Below are 11700 nucleotides of genomic sequence, written 5' to 3'. Positions count from 1 at the left end.
TTTTTTCACAGTAAAGCAATGGAGGATCTCCTTGCACCTTGAAGGCTGAAGTGCAATCCAATAGTGCATACTGTATTCCTTAGTGGGCATGTATACATTTACTCAGGAACTAATAGCAGAAACTTTCCCATAGACTCCATTGTGAGTTGGAGGTAGGCTCTTCTTTCATAAATTTGTTGCAAGAGTGTGACAACTTTACACCTAATTTTAAAATCCTGTGCAAGTGATTTGACAATTCTGGTATGGGTGATCTGCTCCTCTGCCAGCTGGGTGAAGAGAGAACAAATGAAAGATGGCTGACTCACGAAGAGAGCAAAAGCAACCCATCCAGTTCTGTTCCTTACTCATTTTTGGCTCTGGCCCCACTACTCATGAGATACTTTCAAGCTGTTGGTTGAAAAGAGATTCATTATCCCTCCTGTAACAGACTGATATGGCTCAGCAATGTAGCCGTGTTGAAGACATCATGTTGCCATATGCTAAGGCATCCCTTGAACCATGTAGTAGGTTGTACTGGACAGAAGGAATAACCATGAGGAACAGGAAGAAGAGCTGCAACCATGGTAATGGTCAGATAAAAGAAATCTGAATCTGGACAGAAATGTAATTTGAGAAAGCACCTCAAACAGGACCTTACCTAGTTTTCATGAAGATGGAGGGAGGGAGGGAGGAAGCATATTTAGACTTGCAAGACTCTGTTACTGTACGCTTATAATAAAAGTACTACTAGCATTCATAACTTTGGCTTCCTAGTCTGGTCTACCTTGAATGGCTGACATAGCTCTACAATTACATCAAACAACAGGTCTTGTGTGCTTAATTTTTCTACTAATATAATATCTGAGAAAAGGGAAGGAAATGAGTGATTTTATCACAACTGGATTAGAGGGATAAAGGGTTTCAAAAACAAGTGCTCAACGTAAGGGAAAGCATTCCTTTAGGTCAGTGGGCACATCTGGCATTTTGACACAATGTCAAGGGCATTCTGATATGAGAAGGGACGTATACATTCAGAAAAGTTAGATTGTACAATTGGCTTACCCATGTTCACCTGAGCTATGATTTAATCCATTTAACTAATTTGGGGGTTCACATGAGATACAGAACATCAACCAACCCAGTAGGGTGGGGTTGCATAACACCTAGGCTGAAAGGTGGTTAACCTGTCTGCCTTAATGGCATGGTACACAGTCAAAATGGCTGTTGTGGGGATGAGTTGTTTGCCTGTTAAGCAAATGGTGGCCATGATGGGCTTGCCATAAGACACACTTAGTAAGAAAGGCAAATTGGTGAGATATCCCATCCCGCCCCTACTAGTCCTGCAGCATGATTTGTATTATACCCATTTACCTAGGCTACAGCACCAACAGAGCACTGGCTGGAGCGATCTACCATTGTTATTTTCTAAAACTATCTAGGATAGGGAAGTCCAGAGGGAGGAAGTCAAAAATTTCAAGATGGCACCTGCATCCATGCAATCGGAGCTACCATCTTGACCTTTTTGCACCATTCTTCCCCTTCCACACACACACACAGGCCACTCACTTGGGATCTGTGTGAAGCCTAGAAGGATTCTTGGACAAGATGCTAGAAACCAATAGCTAGCACAGCAAACCATAATGAAGCCAGAATTATAGGAATGTGGTAACATCATCACATAAATGCTACAATTATGTACTTGTATCCTGGCATCTGAGTAGATAAGCTGCAGCCTTTGCATGATGGTAGCATCACATACCATCACATCCCCAGTGAACCCATGCTGGAGACTGATCCTTTGCAGCACGCTAGTTTTGTGATTATTACTTTTTAATTGTAAAAAAAAATCCTTTTTTAAAAAATAAAGCTCAAGAGAGGCACCTCATCTCCTGTTCCTGCTTAGCAATTCCAGAGCTGCAGCACCTCCCTTCACTCACTGTGGCTGCTATTTAAAATGCAGCATACAAAGTACACAGTTCAAGTTGTTTCCCAGCACCCACTAATTTGAGGTCTGTTAACTAAAGATACAGGCATCAATCTGCTCTTTGTCTGAATTCCAAGTGTATTCAAGCACCAAGGTACAATAGTGCCCTCCTTTATGTCCTGTTGCAGGGTGAGCATGCTCCTAGAGCTGAGTTTGAAGTGGTTCCTTTTGGCTTTGCAAGCAATTGTAGGGAATGGCAGCAAGCCTGCAACTAGGGTCTGTGTCACCTGGGGCAAACATGGATTCCGGACCCCGCAACCATGGGTTGGTGAGAGAGGTGTTAGCAAGTTTTATTATTCTATTATACATTAAATTAATAAAACATTCTGTATACAAATGTTATTTTGTCATTTTGGCAACACCCCGCCCCCTAGTGAGGTGCCCGGGGCACAGGTTCTTCTTGCCCCCTGCTAGGTGCGGCCCTGGATGGCAGGCAGAGCACAGGTGTGTACAAGCACACACACATACAGCAGGGATACCTACAAAAGCATAAGGGCTTAACTGAGAAAGAGGTCAAAGCAGCACATAATTCAGTCACAGCCACAGTTCAGGCATCACAGAAAGCTGGTCAGCCACTCCAGGCTCAGAGAGTCAAAGGTTGAGGATACACATGGGATTTAAGGCATAAGGACACGTCATCAAGGTTGGAACACTTCCCAATAAAAAGCTAGAAGCTGGCAATTGTTCTAATGTAGGCCAGCCAACAGATCAGACCCAAATAAGGGCATTGCCACCCTTGTTTTGTAAGGATCCAAGCAGAGTGCCTCTCTTTGGCTTTCTACAGTCTCAGACAGGATGGCTGCTTGGGACCAGGACCCCCATTGTCTGACATGTGGCACTGAAGATCATTGGAGTCAGCCTCAGGTGCTTGGTGATTCCCAATTGCTGAGGCTGATGTTCATCCAGAGCAGCTCCTCCACCTTAGAATCCTGTGACTCATAGGAAACCATGATACTTTAAAGTGATCTAGATTTTGGGTCCTCATCATGGCACCCATGGATGCCAATGAGTTCAGCAATGTCTTTGGTGGTGTCCTTGTTCATCAGATTTTTTTTATTAAACATCGAGGAGGAAGGGGAGGGGGAGGAAGCAATGTAAAGCACTAATCTGTATATTTCCAGTTATGTCTCTGGGCCTCACACAGATGTCAGGGAAATTCTCAGAAAATATCAATGGTGGATGTCTGCTGCTTGGGGCTTTCTTTGAAAAGCGTCTACCTGCCCAGAAAAAATGAATAAATTTAGCATGCAGTATGAACACAATATATGATCTCATTCTATGGCTAAGCCATACTTGCACCATGTTTAATAAATCACAATGACTGGATTTCCACAACATGTTAATCCATAAAAAAGCAAAGAGTATTATGGTTTTGTGTGATGAACTTTGCCATTATAGTTCATAAATCATGGTCTATGGTTTACTGTATTGTGTGACAATAAACCAGATCACCATGGTTTATTTGCAGAATCATGGCTTAACATGGTGGGTGAACTCAGCAGCCTTCTTTGGGAGTAATTAGGTGTTGAAGTACAAAATAGATGTCCCAAGTCTCATGCAAAGTCTTCTGTTTTCTATGTTTGGGGGGGGGGGAAATGGGCAGTAAATACTTGCTACCAAATTTCATTGATGTACTGAAATGCATGGAAACTTCCCTATCATGAAACACATATTACAAACCACAAGAGTTTTACACATTACCTTGGTCCTAATGCTGGTGGTCTGATTTTCTGGCTCAGCTTGTTGTAGGCAAACTAGTCACTGCAGTTTGTAAACCACATTTTATAATTCATTGTATTGTGCAGATTTGGTGTTTGTTTAATAAACAATGGTTAAACAAACTCTGGTTTAGCATGATCCAAACATTGACATCACTGTTTAGAGAGAGATCAGGTGAATGAACAGTGTAAGAGCTGCATGTATCACTACATACAGCATTATCTATTTAGGAAGACTGAAAGCAAATGAATAGGAAATTCTGCCATTTCTTTATTCTTCAGAGTACTAAAGAGCTAGAATCACTGCTGTTGCTTTTTCTCAGTTTCCTGGTTGTCTAGAGTATCAGTACATCTTGAGAGAGGCAGAACAAACACACTGGCCTGAATAGAGGCAGTTATTCTGCTTTGTTTTCTCAATAATTAATCTGTCAATAACCAAGTGGAAAAGATCTGCTTATGCAGCTGGAAAGCTGATAGTAGCTGACTTTTCCATAGAAAGCTGGTGGTCTATCTACCTTCAGAGGTACTCAGAAGAAACAGAGAAAGTAAGTAGAAAATTGGCCATTACTCACACCCTTATTAACTTCTGCATAAGTATGTCTGTGTCTAGAAATATTTTAATACATGGCTGCATGTTATGGTTTTAATATGTTCTTTTAACATTACAATTTTAATACCTTGTTTTCATTTTATGTTTTTAATCATATATTTGCCCTGTTCCGGGATTTTGATTGGGTAACAAATGTTATTAAATATTGAAGGCACTGAAGAATCTATTAATATTTAATGTTGGAAATCAACAGTCTTTTAAATTGTGTTGGTTTTAAAAGGAAAAGGGCCATGGTCAATGATAGCATTATTACTGTAAGTATTTTTATTTTTAAAGAGAAAATTACCATGTTTGTTTTCGTAGGAAGCAGTACATTTTATAGAGTAAAATCCACTTCATCAGATGAACATTACACATCTGATAAAATATACTCTAATACAGAAAGCTTATGCCTTAACAAATTTGATCATGGTCCTCCTAAAGACACTTTTTTTTCATGTACCTCCCTGCAAAAATCTAGGTCCAATCTTGCCCACATTTATTCTTTAAACATCAGCATTTTCAATGGAATTATCAGATAAACATGTTAAATATATCAACCATTCTCTAGTACAATTTAAGCATCATAATATCTTCTTCTAGAATTCCTTTCTTTAAGAAAAAAAAGCATGTCTATTATTATTGATAATTTCTTTCTGTAATTCAGTTTTGGTGGCTAGTCATTCAATTGACACTCCTCATATTCCACCAACTTTTCTGTTTGATAGTTAACAATGACAGCAGAAAGCAGCTTTAATTCTTTGCAAATGTAACTCTGGTGTATTCCAGAGGTGCTAAATTTTTACTCATGGAATCTCTGTTTAGGGAATGGTTCCATCAAGTTAATGCATAAGCTTTTCCTAGAGGTGATTCCTATTTGGCTATGATAACATTCTTTTAAGTTCAGTTCTGACATTATAAGAACTTATCGAACAATATTTCATTATGTTTGGATGTACAACTAAATACATAAAAGTGACAGTAAATCTCTGTGCAGTTGAACTCTTATTTCCCTGAAATGATTTGCAATGCTTAATGGATTTCAAAAAATAAAGGGAATTATGTAGCTCATTTTAAAAAAAAATCACATTGAACAATATCATCCTAAATATCACAAAATACTAAGGAACTTTCTGACTTCACAGAACTCTTCATTGATGTGAATCTTTAAAAAGGGGAAGGGGGTGAGAGAGAGAAAAAACTTGACATTAAGGTAAAGCCAAAAAGTTTCCATTTAATCTAAGTCCTGATAACGCAGAAGATAAAACTGCATGTATAACTGAATTAGGGCTCTGCTGCAGGCAGTGACGACTGCGGCAGGCAATGGCAAACCACCCCGCTATAGTCTGCCAAGAAAACATCGTGAAAGCGATAGTTTTGGAGACGTAGATTAGCTTTTGAGATAAAGAAGCTAATAATTCAACATGTTTTTAAGTGCAAAAGCCAACACTCGGATCCATCTCCATCTTTAAGCAAAACAGGCAAAAGATAGAGAGGAGAGGTAAAGGGAAACATGGCAGGGTTCATAGTAGCAAAACTGGAAATTGCTTTAATATGAGCTGATTGGTGAAAAGCCAGTTGGAGACTTTTTGAATATATTGATTGGAAAACTGGTTCTTGGGATGGATTGGACTACTCCTGACATTGCCCACTGCTTAGAACTGTTTCTTAAACTGTTTTCTCTCTTGGTTTTGTTTGAGCAAAGGTAGATAGTGAATGTCCTATGCTGAGTGGAAAGCACAAAACTGAATGGTGATTCATGTGATTGGCTTGCTACATGGCATCACTGGTATTTCTCAGACTGAGCAGTATGAAACCCTAATAAATAAAATATCCCAAGAAGTTGTCTGAAACAGCCAGTCAGTAGATCAGTGTTTCTCAACTTTGCTACTCTCTGTACAAAAAAGAGTCTTTTCTTTGGATATTCCCCAAGATCCACTCTAGATACCACTAACACATGGTCTGTCACATACTCACATCTTCTTATACCCTTGCATCTTTCACTAATTATTTCAAGTTTCAATCATAAACAATCAAGTATGCTTTTAGAAGCTTTTTTTACCATACAAATAGACTTATGCAAAAGTTATTCAAAACAATTTGACTTTTTTTTTCTGATAAGATATTCACCAAGTTATTCAGGACCATCTTCTCCAAACAGTATCAGCCCAACCAGTTAGACCAGCTAGGGAGAAACTTCTCACAATTCCAGCTTTCTAAGAGGTTTAGGACTGTAATGGATAGTGGGAATAACCTTTAGGAATATGAGAAAGAGCTGCATCCAAGAAAATGGACAGATAAAAGAAATCTGAGTCCAGGGTAGAGATGTAATTTGAGAAAGTGTCTCAGACATGATCCTCCCTAGTTCTCATGAAGATAAAGGGAAGGAGAGAGAAAGTACATTCAGACTTGAGAGATTTTCTTACTGTAACCTTATAATAAAAGTATACAGGTCCTTGACTTACAACTGTTCGTTTAGCAACCATTCAAAGTTACAATGGTGCTGAAGAAAGCAACTTACAACCAGTTGTTGCACTTACAATTGTTGCACCATCCCCATGGTCACATGATCAAAATCTGGGCACTTGGCAAAATTTGGGCACATGTATTTACAATGGTTGCAGAGTCCCAAGATCACATGATAGCCATTTGCAACCTTCCCAGCTGGCTTCCAACAAGCAAAATTAATGGGGAACTGCATGATTCATTTAATGACTGCTGCAAAACATGTCGTAAAATTGGGTGCAGTCACGTGATGCCTCACTTAACGACCATACCACTTAACAATGAATTTTTCAGTTCCTATTGTGGTCGTAAATCAAGGACTACCTGTATTAGCATTCCTAACCTGGTATACCTTGGAATGCTAACAGGGCCTGAGACTAGATGGCACTGCTTTTCTGTAGTAGTGCGGGTACTTTAGAATAGCCTCCTGATAGAGATCCTTGGTAGTTTCCTGGAAATTTTAAAAAGCTGAGTTGTTTCAGAGAGCTTTCCCTTGAGTTTATACCTAATGCCATCTTGCTCTCTGTTTCTTGTTTTGTTCTTTGTTTCTTGTCATTATTGTATCCTTATGGTTCTATGTGGGGGCGGATACAGTTATTGTCATCATTGTTTTGACTGGGGTTAATCTCATTGTAGATGTTTTAACTTTTGTTTATATAGCCTATAAACCACTAAGAGTCATTTGAATGTCATGGGATAGAAGGATAATAAATAAATTTCTCATTCATCATTTGCATCAATTTACATCATTTCCACATCTTAAACTTCAGCAAAGGATCGTTACCTTGTCGTGGTGCTGGAGCTTGAGCACCTCAATGATGCCATGAGCTAAACCGTGAAGGGCCACCCAAGACGGGAAGGTCATGACAGAGAGGTCAGACTAAATGCGATCCCTGGGGAAGGTAATGGCAACCCACCTCAGTATTCTTGCCGTGAAAACTAAATGGATCAGTACAACCAGAGATATGTCGGTATACCATCGGAAGATGAGACCCTCAGGTCGGAAGATGGTCAAAATGCTACTGGGGAGGAACAGAGGATGAGCTCAACTAGCCCCAGATGTGATGACGCAGCTAGCTCAAAGCCGAAAGGATGGCTAGCGGCCGACGGTGCTGGTGATGAACGGCGAATCCGATGTTCTAAGGATCAACACACCATCGGAACCTGGAATGTAAGATCTATGAGCCAGGGCAAATTGGATGTGGTTATTGGTGAGATGTCAAGATTAAAGATAGACATTCTGGGCGTCAGTGAACTGAAATGGACTGGAATGGGCCACTTCACATCAAATGACCACCAGATCTTCTACTGCGGACAAGAGGACCACAGAAGAAATGGAGTAGCCTTCATAATTAATAGTAAAGTGGCTAAAGCAGTGCTTGGATACAACCCAAAAAACGACAGAATGATCTCAATTCGAATTCAGGGCAAGCCATCTAACATCACGGTGATCCAAATATACGCCCCAACCACAAATGCTGAAGAAGCTGAAGCAGAGCAGTTCTATGAGGATCTGCAGCACCTACTGGACAACACGCCTAAAAGAGAAGTTATTTTCATTACAGGAGACTGGAATGCTAAGGTGGGCAGTCAAATGACACCTCGAATTACAGGTAAGTATGGTCTGGGAGAACAAAACGAAGCAGGACACAGGCTGATAGAATTTTGCCAAGACAATTCACTCTGCATAACAAACACTCTCTTCCAACAACCTAAGAGACGGCTTTATACATGGACTTCACCAGATGGACAACACCGAAATCAGATTGATTACATCCTTTGCAGCCAAAGGTGGCGGACATCTGTACAGTCGGTAAAAACAAGGCCTGGAGCTGACTGTAGTTCAGATCATGAACTTCTTCTTGCACAATTTAGGATCAGACTAAAGAGATTAGGGAAGACCCACAGATCAGCTAGATATGAGCTCACTAATATTCCTAAGGAATATGCAGTGGAGGTGAAGAATAGATTTAAGGGACTGGACTTAGTAGATAGGGTCCCGGAAGAACTCTGGACAGAAGTTGGCAGCATTGTTCAGGAGGCGGCAACAAAATACATCCCAAAGAAAGAGAAAACCAAGAAGGCAAAATGGCTGTCTGCTGAGACACTAGAAGTAGCCCAAGAAAGAAGGAAAGCAAAAGGCAAGAGTGATAGGGGGAGATATGCCCAATTAAATGCAAAATTTCAGAGGTTAGCCAGAAGAGATAAGGAATTATTTTTAAACAAGCAATGCACGGAAGTGGAAGAAGACAATAGAATAGGAAGGACAAGAGACCTCTTCCAGAAAATTAGAAACATTGGAGGTAAATTCCAGGCAAAAATGGGTATGATCAAAAACAAAGATGGCAAGGACCTAACAGAAGAAGAAGAGATCAAGAAAAGGTGGCAAGAATATACAGAAGACCTGTATAGGAAGGATAACAATATCGGGGATAGCTTTGACAGTGTGGTCGGTGAGCTAGAGCCAGACATCCTGAAGAGTGAGGTTGAGTGGGCCTTAAGAAGCATTGCTAATAACAAGGCAACAGGAGACGACGGCATCCCAGCTGAACTGTTCAAAATCTTGCAAGATGATGCTGTCAAGGTTTGTTGTTGTTTATTCGTTTAGTCGCTTCCGACTCTTCGTGACTTCATGGACCAGCCCACGCCAGAGCTTCCTGTCGGTCGTCAACACCCCCAGCTCCCCCAGGGACGAGTCCGTCACCTCTAGAATATCATCCATCCATCTTGCCCTTGGTCGGCCCCTCTTCCTTTTGCCTTCCACTCTCCCTAGCATCAGCATCTTCTCCAGGGTGTCCTGTCTTCTCATTATGTGGCCAAAGTATTTCAGTTTTGCCTTTAATATCATTCCCTCAAGTGAGCAGTCTGGCTTTATTTCCTGGAGGATGGACTGGTTGGATCTTCTTGCAGTCCAAGGCACTCTCAGAATTTTCCTCCAACACCACAGTTCAAAAGCATCGATCTTCCTTCGCTCAGCCTTCCTTATGGTCCAGCTCTCGCAGCCATATGTTACTACAGGGAACACCATTGCTTTAACTATGCGGGCCTTTGTTGTCAGTGTGATGTCTCTGCTCTTAACTATTTTATCAAGATTGGTCATTGCTCTTCTTCCAAGGATTAAGCGTCTTCTGATTTCCTGACTGCAGTCAGCATCTGCAGTAATCTTTGCACCTAGGAATACAAAGTCTTTCACTGCTTCTACATTTTCTCCCTCTATTTGCCAGTTATCAATCAAGCTGGTTGCCATAATCTTGGTTTTTTTGAGGTTTAGCTGCAAACCAGCTTTTGCACTTTCTTCTTTCACCTTCATCATAAGGCTCCTCAGTTCCTCTTCACTTTCAGCCATCAAAGTGGTATCATCTGCATATCTGAGATTGTTAATGTTTCTTCCAGAGATTTTAACTCCAGCCTTGGATTCCTCAAGGCCAGCTTGTCGCATGATGTGTTCTGCATACAAGTTGAATAGGTAGGGTGAGAGTATACAGCCCTGCCGTACTCCTTTCCCAATCTTAAACCAGTCTGTTGTTCCGTGGTCTGTTCTTACTGTTGCTACTTGGTCGTTATACAGATTCTTCAGGAGGCAGACAAGATGACTTGGTATCCCCATACCACTAAGAACTTGCCACAATTTGTTATGGTCCACACAGTCAAAGGCTTTAGAATAGTCAATAAAACAGAAATAGATGTTTTTCTGAAACTCCCTGGCTTTTTCCATTATCCAGCGGATATTGGCAATTTGGTCTCTAGTTCCTCTGCCTTTTCTAAACCCAGCTTGTACGTCTGGCAATTCTCGCTCCATGAACTGCTGAAGTCTACCTTGCAGGATCTTGAGCATTACCTTACTGGCATGTGAAATGAGTGCCACTGTTCGATAGTTTGAACATTCTTTAGTGTTTCCCTTTTTTGGTATGGGGATATAAGTTGATTTTTTCCAGTCTGATGGCCATTCTTGTGTTTTCCAGATTTGCTGGCATATAGCATGCATTACCTTGACAGCATCATCTTGCAAGATTTTGAACAGTTCAGCTGGGATGCCGTCATCTCCTGTTGCCTTGTTATTAGCAATGCTTCTTAAGGCCCACTCAACCTCACTCTTCAGGATGTCTGGCTCTAGCTCACCGACCACACTGTCAAAGCTATCCCCGATATTGTTATCCTTCCTATACAGGTTTTCTGTATATTCTTGCCACCTTTTCTTGATCTCTTCTTCTTCTGTTAGGTCCTTGCCATCTTTGTTTTTGATCATGCCCATTTTTGCCTGGAATTTACCTCCAATGTTTCTAATTTTCTGGAAGAGGTCTCTTGTCCTTCCTATTCTATTGTCTTCTTCCACTTCCGCACATTGCTTGTTTAAAAATAATTCCTTATCTCTTCTGGCTAACCTCTGGAATTTTGCATTTAATTGGGCATATCTCCCCCTATCACTGTTGCCTTTTGCTTTCCTTCTTTCTTGGGCTACTTCTAGTGTCTCAGCAGACAGCCATTTTGCCTTCTTGGTTTTCTCTTTCTTTGGGATGTATTTTGTTGCCGCCTCCTGAACAATGCTGCCAACTTCTGTCCAGAGTTCTTCCGGGACCCTATCTACTAAGTCCAGTCCCTTAAATCTATTCTTCACCTCCACTGCATATTCCTTAGGAATATTAGTGAGCTCATATCTAGCTGATCTGTGGGTCTTCCCTAATCTCTTTAGTCTGATCCTAAATTGTGCAAGAAGAAGTTCGTGATCTGAACTACAGTCAGCTCCAGGCCTTGTTTTTACCGACTGTACAGATGTCCGCCACCTTTGGCTGCAAAGGATGTAATCAATCTGATTTCGGTGTTGTCCATCTGGTGAAGTCCATGTATAAAGCCGTCTCTTAGGTTGTTGGAAGAGAGTGTTTGTTATGCAGAGTGAATTGTCTTGGCAAAATTCTATCAGCCTGTGT

Source organism: Candoia aspera, chromosome 6 (assembly GCF_035149785.1).
Source record: "Candoia aspera isolate rCanAsp1 chromosome 6, rCanAsp1.hap2, whole genome shotgun sequence".
NCBI classification, from domain to species: Eukaryota; Metazoa; Chordata; class Lepidosauria; order Squamata; family Boidae; genus Candoia; species Candoia aspera.
Note: the sequence above shows the minus strand (reverse complement) of the source record.